Source organism: Papio anubis, chromosome 1 (genome assembly GCF_008728515.1).
Source record: "Papio anubis isolate 15944 chromosome 1, Panubis1.0, whole genome shotgun sequence".
In the NCBI taxonomy this organism is placed as follows: domain Eukaryota; kingdom Metazoa; phylum Chordata; class Mammalia; order Primates; family Cercopithecidae; genus Papio; species Papio anubis.
The window spans coordinates 207849333-207871179 of NC_044976.1; the positions used below are offsets into that span (position 1 = coordinate 207849333).

The window sequence follows — 21847 nt, forward strand, 5'->3', positions numbered from 1 at the left end:
TGTTGAAAAAGAATTTATCCTCTGACTTTTGACAATCTCTTTAATGTCCTTTAGTCGCCTCTATCTGCACTCTCTCTCTGACACACTTTTTCCATGGACTGTTGTGAAGAAGAGGGGGTTCAGTCTAGGAAAGGATACCCCCAAAATACACACTTGGTACTACGTCAGTTGATGACTTGCCCCAAAGAGACACAGTTTGTCCATAAACCCTGATGTACCCCTCCAAAGAGAAACTGAGGCATTCAGTTACACCAGTGGTTCTGTGTGATCTAGATGATGCTGGCACCTTTCCACCACTAGGGTTCTCTCTCACATTTGATTCAGGGTCATTAAACACCAGAGAAGGCGGTAGGCATCAAGGATGCATAATGAGGTAGTAATAACCAAGCCATAGTAATAACTATAAAAACAACAGCTAATTCTTATTAAGTACTTATTATGAGCAGTGTATTAGTCAGTGTTCTCTAGAGGGACGGAACTAATATTAGAGATGTATATATGAAGGGAAGTTTGTTCGGAGAATTGACTTACAAGATCACAAGGTGAAGTCCCATGAAAGGCCATCTGCAAGCTGAGGAACAAGGAAGCCAGTCAGAGTCCCAAAACCTCAAAAGTGGAGAAGCCGACAGTGCAGCCTTCAGTCTGTGGCCAAAGGCCCAAGAGCCCCTGGCAAGTCACTGGTGTAATTCCAAGAGTCCTAAGGCTGAAAAACTTGGAGTCTGATGTTCGAGGGCAGGAAGCATCCAGCGTGGGAGAAAGATGAACGCCGAACGCCGGAAGACTCAGCCAGTCAAATCCTTCCAACTTCTGCCTGCTTTATTCTAGCCACGATGGCAGCTGATTAGATGGTGCTCACCCAAATTGAGGGTGGGTCTGCCTCTCCCAGTCCACTGACTCAAATGTTCATCTCCTTTGGCAACCCCCTCACAGACACACCCAGGAACAATACTTTGCATCCTTCAATCCAATCAAGTTGACACTCAATATTAGCTATCACAGGCAGGCAGTGTTGTAAGTACTTCATGTATGTTACTTCATTCTGTCCTTAATACTTCTTTGAAGTAGGCACTGTTGTATTTCCCATTTTTCAGCTCAGGAAACTGAGGCACAAGTCAGTTGCTTGAGGTAATAGAGCGTGTGAGTGTCACAGCTGGATTTCAGACTCAGACGTTTTCCCTCACACTTCCTGCTCTTGACCACCATGCTATGTGGTAGGAAACAGGTTTTAAAATATTATCTAACTGTTAAGCTTGTGTTACTGTTATTTCTAATACAACATAGGGAATTAAGTAATGCTTACATGTCTTTAAATCTTCAACAATGTTGCACATAACATATGTCTTCAAAATCAATAGTTGAGTGATGAGAAAGCATATATGGAAGAATGAATAATGAGGGGTGAGTTTTGAATTGAGGTGAATGTAACCAAATCTAGATAACTTTACTGCCAAATGAATATTTGATTCATTTGAATCAATGGATGACTATAAATGGCTCTATAGTCCCACAAATAATTCAATAAACTAATCTTCAACTCTATGAAGAAGGATAAAATGTGAAATGGAGTAAGCAAGCTATCTCCAATTCAGATCAGTCACAGTTTCAGATTTTGTGCTTTTGCTTTTACTCATCTCTACTTTATTTTTCAGTTATAATACAAATATTCTTTTTCCAGCATCACTTTTAGAGTTGCCAAAATGTTAATTTACAGTTGGATTTTTTTTTTCTGTTATCATTATTATGACACACTTGGCTCCTGGCTCTGTACTTCCAGATACTAATGAATCTAGCATTGCTGCACTGTTTCCAAACCCAACATGAGTATAGTAACTGTGTACACTTCTCAATGGGGCTCGAAAACTCAACCAGGGTGCAAATAAGCCAGCTCCAAGCAACAGTTCCTCTTAGGAGGTGGAGAGGAAGACAGCCAAATCGTACTTGCCGGAGGGATATCATTAATGCATAACGTTTCTATGAAGTGTTGGAACTAGGAGTCAAAACTCCTTAACAGTTTTGTTGCAAGCCAGCCCCCTCCACAGGTTTCAAGTTAACTCCAGCCCCAGTTATGTGGCTGCTGATCCTCTGAAGGCCTGAGAACTGAACTGTTGTGAAATTAAAGAAGAGAGTTGTGTTGGTCAGTTCTTGCACTGCTAGAAAGAAATATTTGAGACTGGGTAATTTATAAAGAAAAGAGGTTTAATTGGCTCATGGAATTATAATGCTGGTATTCTAGTACCAGCCGTACAGGAATCATAATGCTGGCATATGCTGGGCTTCTGGGGAGTCCTCAGGAAACTAATAATCATGGCAAAAGGCAAAGGGGGAGCTGGCACCTCACACAGCTGGAGCAGGGGGAAGAGGGTAGGAGGAGATGCCACACACTTTTAAATGGCCAGATCTCCGGAGAACTCACTCACTCACTATCACACAGAACAGCACCCAGGGGGAGCTCTGTCCCCAAGATCCAATCACCTCCCACCAGGCCCCACCTCCAACACTGGGGATTACAATTGGTCATGAGATTTGAATGGGAACACAGATCCAAACCATATCAAGAGTGAAAAGTTCTTACTCATTAATTTGTGGAGAGGCCACTGAAGTTAAGTGCCACTCTTGAAACATATGTCTAAGGAAAAAAGTTGAACTTCAGAAATCAAGCAAACTTTCTGGCTGTCAGCCAATGAACGATACAATTGGCAGGCAAGGGCAAGGTAATCTGAGTTGAAATGATGGAAGTAAATGTTGCTGTCAATAATAAAAATCAGAGGAAAGATTATATTTTTAGACTGCCAACTCTGTTAGCTTATGTTGTTATTTTTAATCTTCAATATTTTTACAAATGAAGAAAGTGAAATTAATATTTACACCAGAGAGAATGAAACATTAAGTACGCATTCGGTCCATGATTGAACTCAGTGTTCTCTACCTCAGAGTACATTATACCCGCTCCTTTAATTAATTATTATTATTATCATTATTTTTTGAGACGGAGTTTCTCTCTTGTTGCCCAAGATCTTGTACAATGGCACGATCTTGGCTCATTGCAACCTCTGCCTCCCGGGTTCAAGCGATTCTTCTGCCTCAGTCTCCTAAGTGCCTGGGATTACAGGCCCCCACCACCACACCCAGCTAATTTTTTATATTTTTAGTGGAGACGGAGTTTCATCATGTTGGCCAGACTGGTCTCAAACCCCTGACCTCAGATGATTTGCCCGCCTCAGCCTCCCAAAGTGCTGGGATTACAGGCGTGAGTCACTGCGCCAGGCCCACTCCTTTAATTTCAGGAACACTAACCTTACAGAGGGCCTCAGTAGGCCCTTCAGTCCTCTCATACTTTCTCTTCTCTTCACCTTTCTCTCACCTAATGGTTGTCCCTGACTAGCGGTGTGACTTCAAGCAAGTCACTTAACCACTCTATATCTCAGTTTTTTCCTCTGTAAACTGAGGAGAATAACAATACCTCATGTGATTGTTAAGAGCATTAAAGACTATTAAAATTACAGCCCTTTGCATTGTGCCTAAACCGTAGCAAAAGCATGGAAATTTGTGGTTGTGATTCTTATTTCACTGAGAAAAGTTCATCAGAGGAGCATTTCCTCATGCTCTGTCATCTGACCATCTGCATCCTATGCCAGTCCTCTTGGCACTGTGGTAAAGGTCTTTATCCCTATGTAGGGTTGATCTTTGCACTTTTAAGCTATAATGTGCTCCCCGAGCAAGACCATTACTTCAGCAACTCATCCTTGTTTCATTGAATTTTCCTTCCCTGCTGGATAATTGCAAACAACCTAAAGGCATACTGCAACATCTTTCATCTCAAAAACAGATAAGCAAACACGAACTCCATTTCCTCCAACCTTTGTCCTATTTGCCTTGCCCCAATCCCTGCAATAAAACTCCATGAAAGAGTTAGTGTTATGGTATTTCACTACACTAATTCTTCTCCTTTCTCAATTGCATTCCAATTAATTTTCCTCTTTCTCGTTCTGCCAAACTGTTCTTTTCATCATCACCCTAACACCTATGTTGCTAAATCCAGTAATTAATTTTTCTCTTTGTGACTTGATTTATCATCATGATGCATGTAACTAGTACCTCTCAGGCCCCCTTGAAAGACTGTTTTTCACTCGACTTCCAGGACATCACAGTCTTCTATTTTTCTTCTACTGATCTGGTTTTGCAGGTTTCTCCTCATCTCTTCCAAATGCTTAAGTACCATAGTGTTGAGTCCATGAATTTCTGATTGTTTTCCTTTATCCATGCTCATTCTCATGGTTCCAATCTAATTGCTTTAAAATGCTTTCTGTAAACTGGTAGCTACTAAGTATACAGCTCTAGACTGGCGCTTTCCCGGAACTCCCAGCAAATACTCTAATTGTGCTGTCAGTGTTTCCTCCTACATATCTTTTCAGCCCTTTCCAATTTGTATATTCAAATCCAAATTCTTAAGCCTAATCCTTCAGTTTCACCCTTTTCAGTAAATAGCTACTTAATCTTCTTGTTGCTCCACCCAATGGTGCTATCTAAGACTCATCTTTTCTTCAAAGGTCACGTGCAATCCACCAGGTTATCCTCTTGATCCTATTTTTAGAGTGTATCTGGAGGCCAGGCGTGGTGGCTCGTGCCTGTAATCCCAGCACTTTGAGAGACCCAGGTGGGTGGATCACGAGGTCAGGAGATCGAGACCATCCTGGCCAACATCTCTACTAAAGTTACAAAAATTAGCTGGGCATGGTGGCCTGCGCCTGTAATCCCAGCTACTCAGGAGGCTGAGGCAGGAGAATCACTTGAACCTGGGAGGCGGAGATTGCAATGAGCCAGGATTGCGCCACTGCACTCCAGCCTGATGACAGAGAGAGACTCTGTTAAAAAAACAAACAAACAAAAAACATGTATCTGGAGTCTAAACCCCTTTTCACCACCTTGAATGTAGCCATCCTGATCTAAGCCACCACCATCTCTCCCCTTGGTTTTTGCAATAAATCTTAAGTGATCTTCTTTCCACCTTCGTCTCATTTCAATACAACTGTCAGAGAGATCCTTCAAAATATAAAAGGAGATCATGTCTCTCCTCTGCTGGCATTCATCTCAGGGAGGGAAAATGCAAATCTTTACAGGAGCTTCCAAGGACTTATGAAGCCAATATGAGTTCCCTGATGGTTCTGCGGCAGCAGCACTGCCTTCCTGCTCTCACTGAACACACGAGGCACGTTGCCAAATCAAGGCATTTGCATTTTCTGTTTCCTTTGCCTGGGATTTTCGCCCATCAGATATCAGCATAACTCGTTCTTTATCTTTTTCCATCTGTGGTGAAATATCATCATTTCACCCTCTTTCTTTCACCCACTTTAAATGTGCAAACCTCCCTAACCTCAGTGTTTCTTATCCCCTTTCCCTGTTTTAAAAATAGAGACTAATACCATCTGACATACTGTGTGTTTTACTTACTTGTTTATTGCTACTTTCATCCTCCAGAACCTAAGATCTTTGAGTGTAGAGATTTTGATCTATTTTGTTCATTAGTTTATCAAGTCTAAGAATATTATGCAACATAGAACAGTTCTCAATAAATATTTGCTGTAGGAATGACTCCAAAAAATTTGGTATCTTTTCTTCACATGTTCTTATGGTGTACTCTCTGATTTGTTAACATTTTTACAATATGAGCTTATTCTATTCTCATAACAAAGCTGCAACCTACATTATGCAAATGTATCTCCATTTCACATATAAATGTTATACTTTAAAGGGATTAAGCGAGTTGCTTAAGATTAGTCAGATGGTCCTCAGTGCTATCATTCTAAATCTGTGCTACTGCATAATTCAATAAAAATAATGCTAAATTTTTGCTTTATAAAATTTGTAAAAAATAAACTCCCCTAAACTTTTTGTCCACTGGTTGATAATAAAAGAAAAAAGAGTCCTACAGATACAAATACTCAGATTTTTTTTTTCATTTCTTTCTTTCTCAGCATTTATGATTGATTCATGAAAGATTATTGAGTACTTCCTTGAATTATTCACTGGCATTAGAACACATAACGTGTGGGGTTTACTGCTTTTTATGTCCACATATACCTTCACAAATTGAATATTCTGGTAGATGTCTAACAGTATTGTGTTCATGATCATATTCAAAATGATTACTTATAAGCTAAGTCTTTGCATTTGCATGCTTATTTGATTTTAAACCAGTTGAACACTACAATTCAAATGCTTTTTGTTTTACCTAAACAATAACCTATTAACTTTTCATAGAAATGTACAGAATCAGGCAATACGAAAATAAATAACACTGAGAAGCACTGTTAGAATCAGGATGAGTAAAGGACTGGAGTGAACTCAGTATGATTTGGGAGCAGGTCTTAAATAGACAGGAATGTACCATAGTCCCTTAAAGCAGTATTGCAATACATCTCTGGTTCCCGCACTATTTATATTTCCATTCCTTTCATATTTTCTCAGATGTTTCTATCTGCTGTTACTCAAGTCATTCCCAGTTATGAATTCTCCTTTGACTTTGATTACAGGATGTAATCTGCTGCATTATATAGTAGACATGAATATAATCTGCTGCATTATATAGCTACTAATAGGAGGTTCTCACTATTTTTAGGCAAATTCTTGTTGTTCCCTTTTCTTTTTGGACACAAATCTTTGACCTCCCTTTAATTGCATAGATTGTTTCTAACCCTGGCTGCCTTCTCTGTATCCATTGTCTTATAGGCCAGTGCACTACAGCTGTCTCATTTCTATAATTCAGCAAATGTTCAGAGAGATAGAATTGTGAACACCATTCTTTCTAGCTGTAAATAGAAGCAAGTTGCTTTGTGCGTTTCTGGGTAATTTCATCTGTGGTTTCCATTCAGATACTTTTACAAATGGTCTTGTTTCAGAAGCAATTTAGTTCCTCCCTCCTCAGCCGTATCTCACTAAAATGTATGTGATACATAAACAGCAAAAACTCACTTCTATTTAAATGTGCTAGTTCCAGCTCTTTGTTCTGTTCACCTTTATCGTCTGCTTACCTCCTTGTATTGCTCTGATTTATGTAAGTAAAGATCTTGAACACTGGAAGGCAGCAAATTACACAGGACCTGTGTAGTCTTGAAGGGCAGATGTGATGTCTTACTTTTGTAATCCCACAGCTCCTAGCACAGTGTGTGCAGATTGAATAAGTAGATGTCTGTGAGTTACATTACAACATTTTAAAATTCCGCCACACTTATCAAAGTGGGGACAGGATGCACATTTCAACCTGCAGCCTCATTTTTTCTTTTTTCTTATTTGTTTACCTTTCTTATTTGTTTTCTTATTTGTTGTCCTTTGGTAAGTTAAAGCATGTTGTGCAAAAATGTTACTCCCCAAGAACTAAGAATTGCCTCAATAAATTCTGTTTTATGCCTATTGCACATACTCACGTGGGAACTTTGTAAATATTATTCTAATTAGAAAGCCTTGAATATCTATTGCTCTAGGAGACTCAGGATCCTTTATTAATCACTTCAAGTTTCACTTTCACAGTGTAAGCCTGTAACAGTGAGCAATAAGCTTTTCTCTATACATTATTACCCAAGTTAATGGCATACATATTGATTAAAATATGAAAGGTGAGAAACACGTCATTTGCCTTATAGAAGTTTTGAGAAATATTTGAGGTGTTCATCAGTCAAATGATAATGAATACCAACTATCTAGTAACTGATAACTTCATCTAGTGGTAGTAATAATACTTTACGTTTGTTATCCCATTTAATCCTCAAGACAGCTTCATGTTGAGTATAATATTATTACTGTTATTTTACCAATGAAGTAAATTAGGTTTACAGTGGTTAAATAACTTGCCAAAGATCACAGAGCAGTCAAAAAATCGAGTCGAATTGAAACCAAAAGTGTATCTGAGTCCAGAGCCTGTCCTCTTCCAAACTGTGATACTTCAAACAATATTACATTAAGGTTTATACTTTTGAGTGGCTTCATAGGTTATATATAATGTGTCCAAATCTAGGTTAGAAAGAACAATTCAAGTTAATAATTTCTATTTTGAAAATATGTGTAGCACGGTACATTCATTAAGAGAATTTATAATCAATAACCTTTCCATATGAAGGTTAAAAAATTTTGGACCAGGCCATGCACGGTGGCTCACGCCTGTAATCCTAGCACATTTGGAGGCAGAGGTGGGCGGATCATGAGGTCAGGAGATTGAGACCATCCTGGCTAACATGGTGAAACCCCGTCTCTACTAAAAATACAAAAAATTAGCCGGGCGTGGTGGCGGGCGCCTGTAGTCCCAGCTACTCGGGAGGCTGAGGCAGGAGAATGGCGTAAACCTGGGAGGCAGAGCTTGCAGTGAGCCGAGATGGCACCACTGCACTCCAGCCTGGGCGACAAAGCCAAACTCTCTCCAAAAAAGAAAAAAATATTTGGGCAAGCACAAACAGGGCTCTGGTAGAAGGCAGATTGTGGTAAGTTTGATTAAGGATATTTGTAATGCCCTAGGGAATCTTGAGGAAGGAGAGAAGTGTCACGATCTTTTAGAGAGTGTCACTCCCTGGGTGTTGGAGTGAAGAAAGAGAGAGGAAGAGACAAATATCCTTGCTAACAGTGGTAGAACATCTCACTAAATGGGCAGGAGTCTAACAAAAGGGAAGAGAAAATAAAGTGAGAAAAAGCATTTCAGGCAGAAGAAAGAGGATGGAGTGAGGTACAGAAATGAGAAATTTATAAACCCTGAAAGCATAAGTTAGACATGAGACTAGAAAGAGCTAAGAGCCTAGTTTTGGAAAAGAAAGAAAAATATCTAATAGTTATTTTTTAATGTGGCTTAGGAAAGAAGAAGCAAGTCAAATCTAAAAACAACAGCCAAATGCTTCATGTAGTCTGTGATAGAGACCAAGGCTATGATTAGAAGATGTTTCAGGGTATTGAGAAGAGTATACAACTTAGAAATAACTCTAGATATAACTTAGAAATAACTCTAAGTTGTATATTCTTCTCAATACCCTGAAACATCTCATCATAGTCTTAGTCTCTATCACTTAGAAATAACTCTAAGCCAGGCACGGTGGCTCATGCCTGTAATCCCAGCACTTTGAGAGGCCGAGGTAGGTGGATCACTTTAGGTTAGGAGTTTGATACCAGACTGGCCAACATGGTGAAACCCCGTCTCTACTAAAAATACAAAAATTAGCCAGGCATGCACCTGTAATCCCAGCCACTCAGGGGCTGAGGCACAATAATCATTTGAACCCAGGAAAGGGAGGTTGCAGTGAGCCGAGATCGAGCCACTGCACTCCAGCCTGGGTGACAGAGCAAGACTCCATCTCAAAATTAAAAAAAAAAAAAAAAAAGACATAACACTAGCTTACTTAATACACATAGTGTTGAATATGAAATGGTATTCATTTAATGCCAATTTTATTGACATCCATTAACTTTATTAAATGCCAAGTGTAGTTTGACATATCCAGTTACTCCTGTGTTACTAGAAACAGCAGTTACAACAACACAGCTCTTCTATGGAGCAGATTTAAAGATCTGGAACCAGCAGCCAGTAAAGCTCTTTGAAGGAAGGTGGTGGTTCCCATCTCCCTCAACTGAAACCCCTTTTGCAAAATGGTGACAGTGAGAGAAATCTGACATAGCTGACTCCGTGTTGCTTCTTACTCCCAAGTTGTTCATGGTCATTCCTGGGCATAGGCCAAGCTGACTTTGGGAGTACTTTAGTTTATAGTTTAACCTTAAAGCAAGGGTGATGATAGCCCTTCCCAAAACCAAATCAGTTTTATAAAACTAATGAAAGTCCACAATGTTAATATTAGGAGAGGGGCCTGAATTCTGCTAAGGTGTAGGTCTAGTTAAAGGATAACCAGTCATTGTTCTGGAGGTCACAAGATGTGTCACAAGATGTGTAGCAAGGTGCGTAACTTCCCCAGTTACTCCTGTAGATAACGTCACTATTGTAGAATATACATTGGCCTTTTGAGAGGTCTTTTCAGACTTTTTGCATTTCTGACGACCAGCTGACTCTACCCAGGCCAGAGTTTCATGATTCAATCAGTCCTGTGGCTCCCAGTCAGAGGCTGAGTCAGCCAGTGTGGACTGTTTTCCGCACCTCTATGATTTCATTTCCAGCCATACAACATTCCCCATTCCCTAGCCTTGACCACCAAAATATCCTTGAGAACCCCGAACCTCCTGAGCCTTCCGTGAGAAACTGATTCAAGTAAATAACTCTGTCTCCCAAGTGGTATTGCTGGCCTTGCCTCAATTATACTGTTCTTCACGGAAGAGCTGTTATGCCCAGACCGTTTGTTCCCCAAAGAAGGCCACCAGAGTCCAGAGTCAAAGCCAAGCGGCAGGGATCTTTACTACAAGTTCGAACCTGGTCCCTCCATTCCACAGCATACAAGAGGGCCTCGAACAATGCGAGTGCTTGCTTTTTATAGCCCGAAAGTTACAGGGGAACAAAGGAATTCTTTTGGTTCCTGCGCTTTCAGTGAAACTACGAACGGCTGTGTCCTTATCGGAGACTTTCCAGGTGGTGTTTGTACTGGGCCCAGGAAGTTTGAGAGATATGGTGGGATGTGTTTGGCTCAGGAAGTTTGAGAGATATGGTGGGATGTGTTTGTACTGGGCTTGTTTGTGTTGAGCCCAGGGCTAAGGAATGTGCCAGATTCCTTTCAGAGCCATGGTCTCGGTGAACTGGTTTTGTCTTTGCAGTGGGCAGGAAGATCCCACTGGACGATTACACAACTTGGATGTCACAGCCACTCAGGGACTGCCATAGGTGGGTGACTCATTTCAGTTTCTGAGGTCACCCATTTAGTGGCAATTAAATAATCATTTCTGCTTTTCCTTCCTGTGAGTCCACTACTCCCACTGCTGGAATATTAATTCAGTTGGAGCTACAAGATGCAAAGATCATAGAGCAGGCTTAAAGCTGATCCATGCCATTCTTTTAAAAAGGTTGGAAAGTGAATTTGTAACTGTGGCAACAGTTAGACATGTTTCAATCACAATTTACAGAATTATCTTGGTTTTATTGTTGTCCTTTGGTAAGTTAAAGCATGTTGTGCAAAAATGTTACTCCCCAAGAACTAAGAATTGCCCCAATAAATTCTGTTTTATGCCTATTGCACATACTCACGTGGGAACTTTGTAAATATTATTCTAATTAGAAAGCCTTGAATATCTATTGCTCTAGGAGACTCAGGATCCTTTATTAATTCATGATGTGGTTCAAGCTAGCTGTGAAGTTATGGGAGTGGGAAGATAAGTATCATCAACTCCAGATGTCTTATATAATACAGACCACAGTGAAAAATGAGACCTTCCTGCAGTCATACCAAACAATCTGTCAAGAGATGTTGATTTAATAACTTTTTTGAGGAAAGCACAGTACAAGCTACCGGCTGGGGGAGAGGGAGAAGAATTAGACACAGATCCTACCCCGGAGAAATACAAACTAGTGCAACAGAGAAGTGTGCTTCTGTGATTCAAATTGCACCAATCGTTTTCCCCTAAGCAGTATGTTAAATGTGAGGACTTTAGTAAACCCATTGTTTGCTTCCTTTTGCATTGCTGAGAGTCCAAAGCAATTAATGCAACTTTTAAAGTATTCTAGGCAAATGTTTTACCTAATGAGAAAAAACAACAACACATTTGTATTTACTCATTTATCGAGGAGAAAGCAATTGAACTCTAATAAGGGTTTGTTGTTGTGGTTTTTTTTCTCAGATTACTGAATATTTTATCTTTAATTCCTAAATCACAATAAGCTGAGAATGTTAATTAGTTCATTTGGTTCGTCTATAAATAATTTCTTTTTAAGAGGTACAATGGCCTGGTGCGGTTGCTCAAACCTGTAATCCCAGCACTTTGGGAGGCCGAGGTGGGTAGATCACGAAGTCAGGAGTTCAAGACCAGCCTGACCAATATGTCTCTACTAAAAATACAAAAATTAGCCAGGTGTGGTGGCATGCGCCTGTAGTCCCAGCTACTCAGGAAGCTGAGGCAGAATAATTGCTTGAACCTGGGGTTACAGTGAGCCAAGATCACACTACTGCACTCCAGCCTGGGTGACAGAATGAGACTCTGCCAAAAAGTGCAATGTTTGATGCACACAACATTCTGGTTCAAGGTAGAAATTGTACATACACACACATACACACACACATTAACGAAAGGAAATATGACGGATGGGGTCCTTGACGGACAACAATGTCAGTTGAGAATGCCACCATAAGCCAATTTTCCAGTTTGTTCTGTTTAATTATTACTCTATTAAAAACCTATTCTATTTTAGTTCGGCAAAGACAGTAAAAAAAATGGAAAATTTTATTTTGAACCTTGAAAGAGCATTGGTTCTCCCACAATTACTACTGATGCAAAGAATGGAATGGCACTCATAACTTGTGACAGATAATGTGAAATACAGAGTAACATTAGCAGGCATCCTCATATAAGTTCACACCACACACCTTACTATTGTGGAAATGATATTTTCAGACTTTTAGTGCTAGGAATTCCATTAAATTAACCTAAAGATGCTTAGAGGATGCATACATATTAATAAAACTCATAAATAATGAAACATGTATAAAATTCCCTACATTACCATGAGAAATAAAACTTCCATGCAACTGGTTAACTGTTTGTTTCTCATTTGTGCTAAGTTAGCAAATACATCCATGTAAGATATCATATAACCATTAATTGCTTGATAACATCGAATATTCCAAATGGACAGTCTTATCATGCATGCATAGTCAGGTTGGGATAGTTACACTGAAGTCCTATATCTGTTCATCAAAACCTTCCCCTAGTCATCTAGAGATACACTAACAGATATTTACTATCAATCCTCCTAAAGATTTGCTTCATGCATACTTGCTCACCCTTCAGTTACTGTCATAATACTTAAAATGATGAACCATAAATCAGTTTGTTGAGGGAGGCACTGAAGTAGAGTGTTTAACACAGACCACCATTTACCAATTAAGTGATCTTGAGTCCATTACATAACTGCTCTTGATACTAATTCATTCATCTGCTTACTTAATAAGCATTTACTAAGTGGACTAGGTTCTAAGTACTGTGGGAGGTACTGGATGATGTCGTGGGAGTGAGAAGATTCTAAGATGTTCTTCCTTTATGGAGAACACACTCTCATTGAGGAACAAGTGTCAAATACAAGTTATGTATAGTAGAAGAACATACCAAATGCTCAACAGAGGCAAATTTCTAAAAAATGTATTCCCATCATCTTTGACTTGCACCTTCAGTACTTCCCAAATCTCAGCTAAAAACATTCATGAAATATCTCCTCAACTGTGTTTTCTCTTTATGGTAAAAATAATGCATTATGTATTCCCTGGGTATCATATCCAGAAACACCTGATGTGAATTTGTCCCTATTGATGACATTAATTTTAGTCACTAGGTGATGTGTTGTTTTCTCCATTTAATAATTACTATTTCTTCCTCAAAAATCATCCTTATTTGGTATTCTCTAATACCAAATGCTAAAGATCCTTTACTAACTGCATCAGTTATCTATTGAATAACAGCTGGGAGCTATGCAAGAGCAAGAAAGACCAATCATGCAAACCATCTTCAAACCTCTACTTCAATCATGTTGGTTAATGTTTCATTGACTAAGGCTAGTTCCATTCTGGGTGCAGAGTCAGTTTGGAAATGCACTACAAAGATATACGACAGAAGGAAGGAATATAGGGAGATTAAAAATTGTGTCCATTAATGCAATCAATCTACCATATGTAACAATTAATTAACACCGAATTTATGTCGGCACTAAGGAAATTTCTCATGTAAATACTCAAAGAAAAAATGAACTAGTGTATTCACACTCTATAATTGTGGCCTACAGTATAATACAGTGCAATATAAAATACACTACGTAGGAATGTGTACAGTGTTTTATGTCAACTCTCTTTGGGTTATGTACTCATTTTCCTGTTGTTCATTAAGCTTTTAAAGCACTAGAAGGCATGTTTCTGGTGTGATGTTGACTACCATGATGGAACAAATATAAATTATATATTTCAAATTATATTCTCAGAAATGTCCACTGACAATGAGACAGCCAGGTGGGACGAGATCCCTGGAGAAACTCCAACCAGCCTGCCCACTAGGGTGGAGCCTCAGGAAGTTCGCACCATTTGCAGTAAGGAGAAGCCTGGCTCCTCCTCTTCCTGTGTGGAACCTGGGAGTCGAATGGCGGGCAGGAAGCAGTCTGACAGGGACTCTGTCCTAATGAGAGTCCCTATTTCCCCCTTTTCTTCCTTTTCAACCAATAAAACCCTGTCTTACTCACCATTCAAATGGTCCGTGAGCCTGAAGTTTCGTGACTGTGGGACAAAGAATCCTGTCTTCAGCTGAACTAAGGAAAAGTCCTGTAACAAGTTTGCCACAGCTGGGGATCTATTAAAACAGCTTTAAGAATGTAACAGACTGTGGTAGATCAATTCCTACAAAATGTGATTGTTACAAATTCCACAAAATACCTCTTTTTTTTCCCACAGTGTCCCTTTTAGTAGCCATGGCCTTTTACTATGATGTCTCATAGTAAATTACAAGAAGACATTTCGATAACAACAACTTTGCATATATTATCTTGTGTAGCAAACAAAATGTATATATATCCTTGTGTAAAGTCCAGGTATGAGACATGCAACTGATTTCCTCAAAATGTTTTAAAAATGTTTCATTTAAGACCAAGAATTAGAAAGCTTACAAATGCCTCCTTTCCTCTAATAGAACATTTTATTGTTAACTCACCATTCATTTATCAAAGCAATAGGGATGACCCAAATCGCTGATACTGAAGCCCTCAGTGTAATAGCAAAGCTTCACAAAAGCCCTGGGAATATGAACATTTGATGAGAATAGATGGAAATCAACCGGCTGCCCATGGACATGGACTCCCTACATTCCTCTCCAAACAAACTAAGTTGGTGCTTACAACCTAAAAACGTGAGACTGTCTCCAGCCATTATCTCTTTACCTTGAGGGTTTAAAGGCATAATCCTAACCAGAGTAGTTGCCTAAAGGAGTCAACAACAGTGTAGCAGAGGTGGTTTTGGCTCTTTCCGCTGGGATGCATTCTTTTCCTTCTGTTTAGATGGGCTTTCCCCAATATATAATACCAGATAGAATAGCTATACCTCTAAGGATCATAAGCAGATAGGCCAAAATCATTACAATATTAAAGAAAATTACTCTATCCGTCAGAATAAAATAGGTTTTGCAGTGTTAAAAAAAATACATAAAAATCCCAAACTAAATATTCTCGTACCATATGCTCTCTCAATGTTGGTCCTTAGAATTTACCCAAAGAAGTTAAAAAGTTATGTCCACAAAAAATCCAACACGATATTAGTAGAAGCTTTATTCATCATTGCCAAAACTTGCAAGCAAGCAAGATGTCCTTTAGTAGGTGAATAAACAACAAACTGTGGGATATCCAAACAATGGAACATTGTTCAGCACTGAAAATAAATGAGCTATCAAGCCATGAAAAGACATGGCATCAACCTTAAGTGCATATGATTAATTGAATGAAACCCATCTTAAAGATTAGTTATTGCATCATTTCAACTATGTGACATTCTGTAAAAGGCAAAACTAGAGAGAAAATAAAAAGATTTGGCCAGGTGTGGTGGCCAGCACTTTGGGAGGCCAAGGCAGGCAGGTCACCTTAGGTCAGGAGTTCAAGACTAGTCTGGCCAACACGGTGAAAATCCATCTCTACAAAAATACAAAAAATTAGCCAGGCATGATGGCAGGTGCTTGTAATCCCAGCTACTCAGGAGACTGAAGTGGGAGAATTGCTTGAACCCAGGAGGCAGAGGTTGCAGTGAGCCAAGATCACAACAGTACACGCCAGCCTGGGTTGAGTGAGACTCCCTCACAAACAACCAAACAAACAAAGCCAAAAGAAAATAAAAAGATCACTAGTTGCCAGGGGTCAAGGTGGAGGTGGCAGATGAAGAAGTAGGTCTCACACAGGATATTTAGGGCAGTGAAACTACTCTGTATGATAGTATAATGGTGGATACATGTCATTACACACTTATCCGACTCCATAAAATGTACAACATCAGGAGTGAACTCTAATGCCAACTAGAGTCTTTGGGTGATAATGATGTGTCAGCATAGATTCATCAGTTTTAACAAATGTACCACTCTTATGGAGATACTGTTAACAGCAAAGGCTGTTCATATGTGGAGTCAGATGACATATGGGAAATATTTATCCTTCCTCTAAATTTTGCTGTAAGCCTAAACTGCTCTAAACACTAACGTCAATTAAATAATGCAAAAATCTTAGGTAAAAATAAAATAAAGACTATACTAACTTCCAGATTTTCTTCATTGCTTTGATCAAAATATGTTTTCATGTATTTGTGAATTTCTGCTCCTCTCGTGTGTGCTTGGCAGGGTTCCAGGTACTAGAGACACAGCAGGGAGTAGAACAAGGACTCCCCATGGCACTTAATTCTAGTCCAGCAAACAAAGAAAAACTGAACACAGAAATGGGCACAAAGTTTACTCTTAGTTAGTAATGAATGTGTGCTAGGAGGAAAACATTTTTACTGAGCTGTATTTCTCTGCCTAATTGTTCCTTAAGTTGTTGTTTCATTAATTAGAAAACACTGAGAGCTGGGCACGGTGACTCACACCTGTGATCTCAGCACTTTGGAAGGCCAAGGCAGGCAGATCACTTGAGGTCAGGAGTTTGAAACCAGCCTGGCCAACATGGCGAAACCCTGTCTCTACTAAATATACAAAAATTAGCCAGGTGTGGTGGTGCACGCCTGTAATCCCAGCTACTTGGGAGGCTGAGGCAGGAGAATGGCGTGAACCCAGGGGGCAGAGCTTGCAGTGAGCTGGGGTTGCACCACTGCATTCCAGTCTGGGTGACAGAGGGGGACTGTCAAAGAAAAGAAAAGAAAAGAAGAGAAGGGAAGAGAAGATAACAGAAAGACAAGACTGACGCTCTTACAAAGCTGAACTCATTCATTAGGAAGCACATGGGAATGGGTGTGTGCATACATGTACAGACACATACACACACACTCGCGGGACACTTTCAAAATATTTTTTAAAACATACATGATTTCACTTATTTTATATTTCATCTCAAACCCTTTAGGAAGCTAGTCTTAGCCAACTAGACACTAAGGAAGCAAGCCATCCATCTGCAGTAATGAGGAAAATCATTAGATAATTCATTTTATTTTATGTTCCTACACATCAATCTTCTCTGAAAAGCCATTAAGATTTAATCCAAAAATGTATTCTCAAAGGAATGTAATAGGACTTCAGAGCACAGAAACTAACAAGGTTAACAATAAGAAAATATATCATTTCTAAATTACAGGGCTTTGTTGATCTGACATTTAAATCTCCCTTTTAACCACTAGTACGGAAATGAGTTCTAAGGGTTGAAATGCACACTGCACTAAACCATTGGATTTGTAAAAGCCAATAAGAAATCATTGGACTTTTACAATTTAATTTCTAAATTGAACGATTTTCCATCCCTTTTCTTCATATATTTCTCCATTCTTTTGTTTCCTTTTAATTTTAGTGCCTAACTATCCCTAGTTATCAGAAGCAATACTAGTATATATGTATATACTTCTGATATATATGTATAGTGATAACTGTATATATAGTGTGTACACATGTGTTTTATATCATATATGTTTATATATCTAGATAGATAGATAGCTATATATGTGTATGTATATATGGCTCAGGCCTATATATATATATATATAAAATTATATATAAAACTATCTTCAAGGAAACTATTTTCAGAATTACACCTTAAAGGATACTTAGTCAAAGGAAAATCTCCAACACATCTTTCCTTTAATCTCTTCTGAACAACAAAAGGTATAATGTTTTGAGCAGATCAATAGTTGCTCTTGGGAAATGAGTCTAATCTGAGGAACCCTTGTTCAATCTCCTTTTGTTGTTCATCTTCATTAACTCTTAAGCTCAAGCTATTTGTGCAACACTTATGGAGGGGAAAACAGTTGAAGAGTAGTCTCAGAAACTGACAGGACATGACGAAATGCCTGTCAATCCTTTTGGTGCTTTTTTTTCCTTTTTAGTCAAATTTCCATGTGCTTTTTCTAAGAAGAAAGAAGCAATAAGAAACAACTGTCATTTCTAATTTCTTCCAGTGAAGCAATGATCTGCCATAGGATATGAACTTCTCACAATAGGCTTCAATAATTTTGACCCAGAATGGAGCGCAGGATCACCACCCAGAAGCTTAATGAAAAGTCAATAAACACCAGGTAGGCATTTGTAACTGCCAAAGCACTTGTGAGGATAAAATGACCTAGCACATGGCCAGGCACTGGCAGGTGCTGTTAAAGGCAGAACAGATAACTATCTGTTGGCTCTAGCACAGCCGTCTGTCCTCATTAGATATCCTACTGTCCTTGTAATATGGGTCGGCCGTGTCACCACCCCAATCTCATCTTGAACCGTAGCACCCATAATTCCTACATGTTGTGGGAGGGACCTGGTGGAAAATAACTGAATCATGGGGCCGGTTTCACTTACACTGTTCCTTTGGTAGTGACTGAGTCTCCCAAGATCTGATGGTTTTACAAGGGGAAATTCTTTTGGCTTGGCTCTCATTCTCTCTCTTGCCTGCTGTGATGTAAGGCGTGCCTTTCGCCTCCGCCATGATTATGAGGGCTCCCCAGCTGCGTGGAACTGAGTCTGTTAAACTTCTTTTTCTTTATAGATTACCCAGTCTTGATTATGTCTTTTTCAAGAGTGTGAAAAGGAACTAATACACCTTGCCATGCCTTCAATTTTTTTTTTTTTTTTTTTTTTTAATAAAGATCATTCTATTTTAGCTTTCCTATCCAAGTCCCTACCCCAATCATTTTAGTGTAGAGAAGAGGCAGCTTAGGGCTCTAGAAGAGAATCCCAGGAGTATTAAGGCTTAGATTTGGCAGTAATCAACAAAACTAGGAGAAAACCGGTATTCTTGTTTTAGTCCCAACTTGGTATCATGTCTTCCTTTCAGTGTCACATTTCCCTTCTTCTCTGTCTTTTCTTCCATTCCTCAGTGAACACTTGCTATTCTTCTGTTCCCTTTGCTTTCCTTCTACTACCTAAAGTCTCATATCTATGCCCACACTCAATTCACTTTGAAATTGCTCCTTCTTCTACTCTACTACTGCTTTGAAAAAAGAAATAATTCAATAAATTATTGATGGCAAAGTACTTGACTAACGTTTCATGAAAATAGACTTTTAGTCACAACTTTTAGTTTAATCTAAGGAGTAGATTTGCAAGAATAAGCTTTCAGAAACACTTACGTATTTAAAGAGTTATTTCCCAAAATATCTCATGATGTAAGCAAAATATTTTGAGGCACGAGGACTTTTTCTTACACCTTAAGTCAAAAATATTGGCAGGGAATTCCTTCCACTATAAGTAAGTTCGGTCTAGTCTAGGACCATAAATGGTCTCACATTTGCGCATTAAATACAAGACAACAGGCACACATCATTTCTTTGAATTTAAAAAATGACAAATTCAGTAGGAATGTCAGTTTACCTTCCCCTAGGTGTATACCTAAAATAATAATTTCCTGATTACAAACATCAGCTTCTTTCTGCTTTTCATCCTTCATCTGTAAGTGATGATTCTGTGCTGAAGGAAAATTCAGTCTCAGTCATATTGTCATCTTCGCTACACTCCGTTCCTCAGTCATTGGTTTTCACTGAGTTCCCAGGGTATTACTAAAACCCATAGCACTGGCTGCCAGAGAAGCCATGTTATGTTGTCTGAGGCCACCTAACCCCACCACGGCTTGAAATTCGCTGCTTGACAGCCACCCATAGGAAAGAGGACTCTTTGATGGGATTGGCAGCACCTGTACCAGGTTACAGCCTCCCTAAGGGTGTCACACAGCCATTCTTGTTTAGGGGTTGCCACCTCACCACTGCGATTAGGATGGGGAAGAGGGTGGCCAGATGCGGGGGGAAATTTTCTGATCTGTCTCCCTTGTTCCCACTCGAGTTTCATTCAGGGAAAGTCACCTTCCTGCCTCTCACTTCACAACATCACCATCGCTCCTAATCTACCTCCAGAATAACCAACAAGAAGTCTTTGACAGCATTAGGCCCTTAGAAAATGCAGGCAGACCCATTGACCTCAAGTTGATTCTTCTTTATAACTTGGCTAAATCATAGGAACAACAAATTGTAAAAACTTACTGCTTGCTTGAAATGGATGAGAGGCCGTGGAGAAAAATGGTGTTTTACGTGTATAACCCAAGATTTGTACGAGATAAGATAAGAGACTGACAGTGTCTTCCTAACTTCACTTGGTGCCAAGAATACACATCTGGAAAGTGCAGCAAACACCCAAAAAATCATCTTGTTCATATTGTGTTAGTGCATAATATAAAGTAGAATTCGATACTGTGGATGGCTCTCTTTTTCTTGCCATATTCTGCCCTCTTGCTTCTCTGATGTGCATCCAGTATAATAGGTTACAGTTTCTCTTTGTTGCTGTTCCTTCAGGGTTTCTGTTGCTGGTTTTCATTTTACTTGATCTCTATATGTCACAGCTCCACAAGGCTCAGTCTTTACCCCGTGCTGTTCTCTGTATTGTAATATCATCAATCCTATGAGTTTAAATACAACATGCAGTCACGCACCATATAACAATCTTTCAGCCAGTGATGGACCCCATATACAATGGTGGCCCCATAAGATTATAATATCATTTTTTACTGTACCTTTTTATGTTTAGATACACAAACACTTACCATTGTGTTATACTTGCCTGCAGTATTCAGAACAGTAACATGCTGTACAGGCCTGTAACCTACAAGCAACAGGCTGTACCATGTAGCCTAGGTGTGCAGTAGCCTATACTGCCTAGGATTATGTAAGTACATTCTATAATGTTCACACAATGAATATTATAGGAACATATAGGAAGTTGCCTAATGATGCATTTCTCAGAACATATCCCTGTCATTCTGTAAAGCATGACCTTATATTTTCACAATTCCTCATTTTATTTTTCCCTCAGATGCTAAGATTCCGATTAATGAGCAATTGTGTACTTAAAACGTCCGACATAATTCCTCCAGACGCTTCAGTCTAAATCCTTGAGATGCTTTCCTCCAACACCTTATCCTCATCATTTTCCTGATCTCATTTGTCTCTTATTTTTCCTTTCTTCACCCCTTATATCCAATCATTCAAGAAAATACTACTCAGTGATAGAATGGAATACTGATATGTTCACCAGCATATGCAATAAATGCACCATGCTAAGTGAAACAAGCAAATAAAAAGTATACGTATGTATGCCATGATTTCATTTCAGTGACTTCCTGGAAAAGGCAAATGCGTAGAAGAAACAGAAAGCAGTGCAGTGTTTTCCAGAGGACAGAATGGGGATAATGTTGTCTAAAGAAGGATATGAGATAATATTTTGGGTTATGGAAATTTTCCATAGCTTGATGGTGCATTTGTCAAAACTCACTCAAAAGCATATATTTTACTGGATGTAACTTATATTTCAATAGATTAATCATCACTGGGAAATGTCCACCTTTCCCTACCCTTCCTGAATAATATCATATTCCTACAATCAGTAAGTTAAGAAATACTGATGTGTCACTATTACGTATATGATTGATATTTTAGCAGTAATACTACAGTGAAAAATCAATATGATAAATAAACGTGTGATAACATCTCAATTTATATGAATTTCAGATTATGTTACTTTTAATTATCTTCTTACAGTAAAGTATATA

The 21847-nt window shown here is 39.0% G+C and overlaps 1 long non-coding RNA gene across 1 annotated transcript in view; it reads left to right on the forward strand.

Annotated features, from left to right (window-relative positions):
• The window catches only part of LOC108583521, a 492012-nt gene extending 470386 nt beyond the window's left edge, over positions 1-21626 (forward strand). Inside the window, exons 5-6 of the long non-coding RNA XR_004180355.1 lie at positions 18225-18341; positions 21412-21626. This is a non-coding gene — a long non-coding RNA (uncharacterized LOC108583521). The remainder of the gene's footprint in view (positions 1-18224; positions 18342-21411) is intronic.
• Positions 21627-21847: the final 221 nt, after the last annotated feature.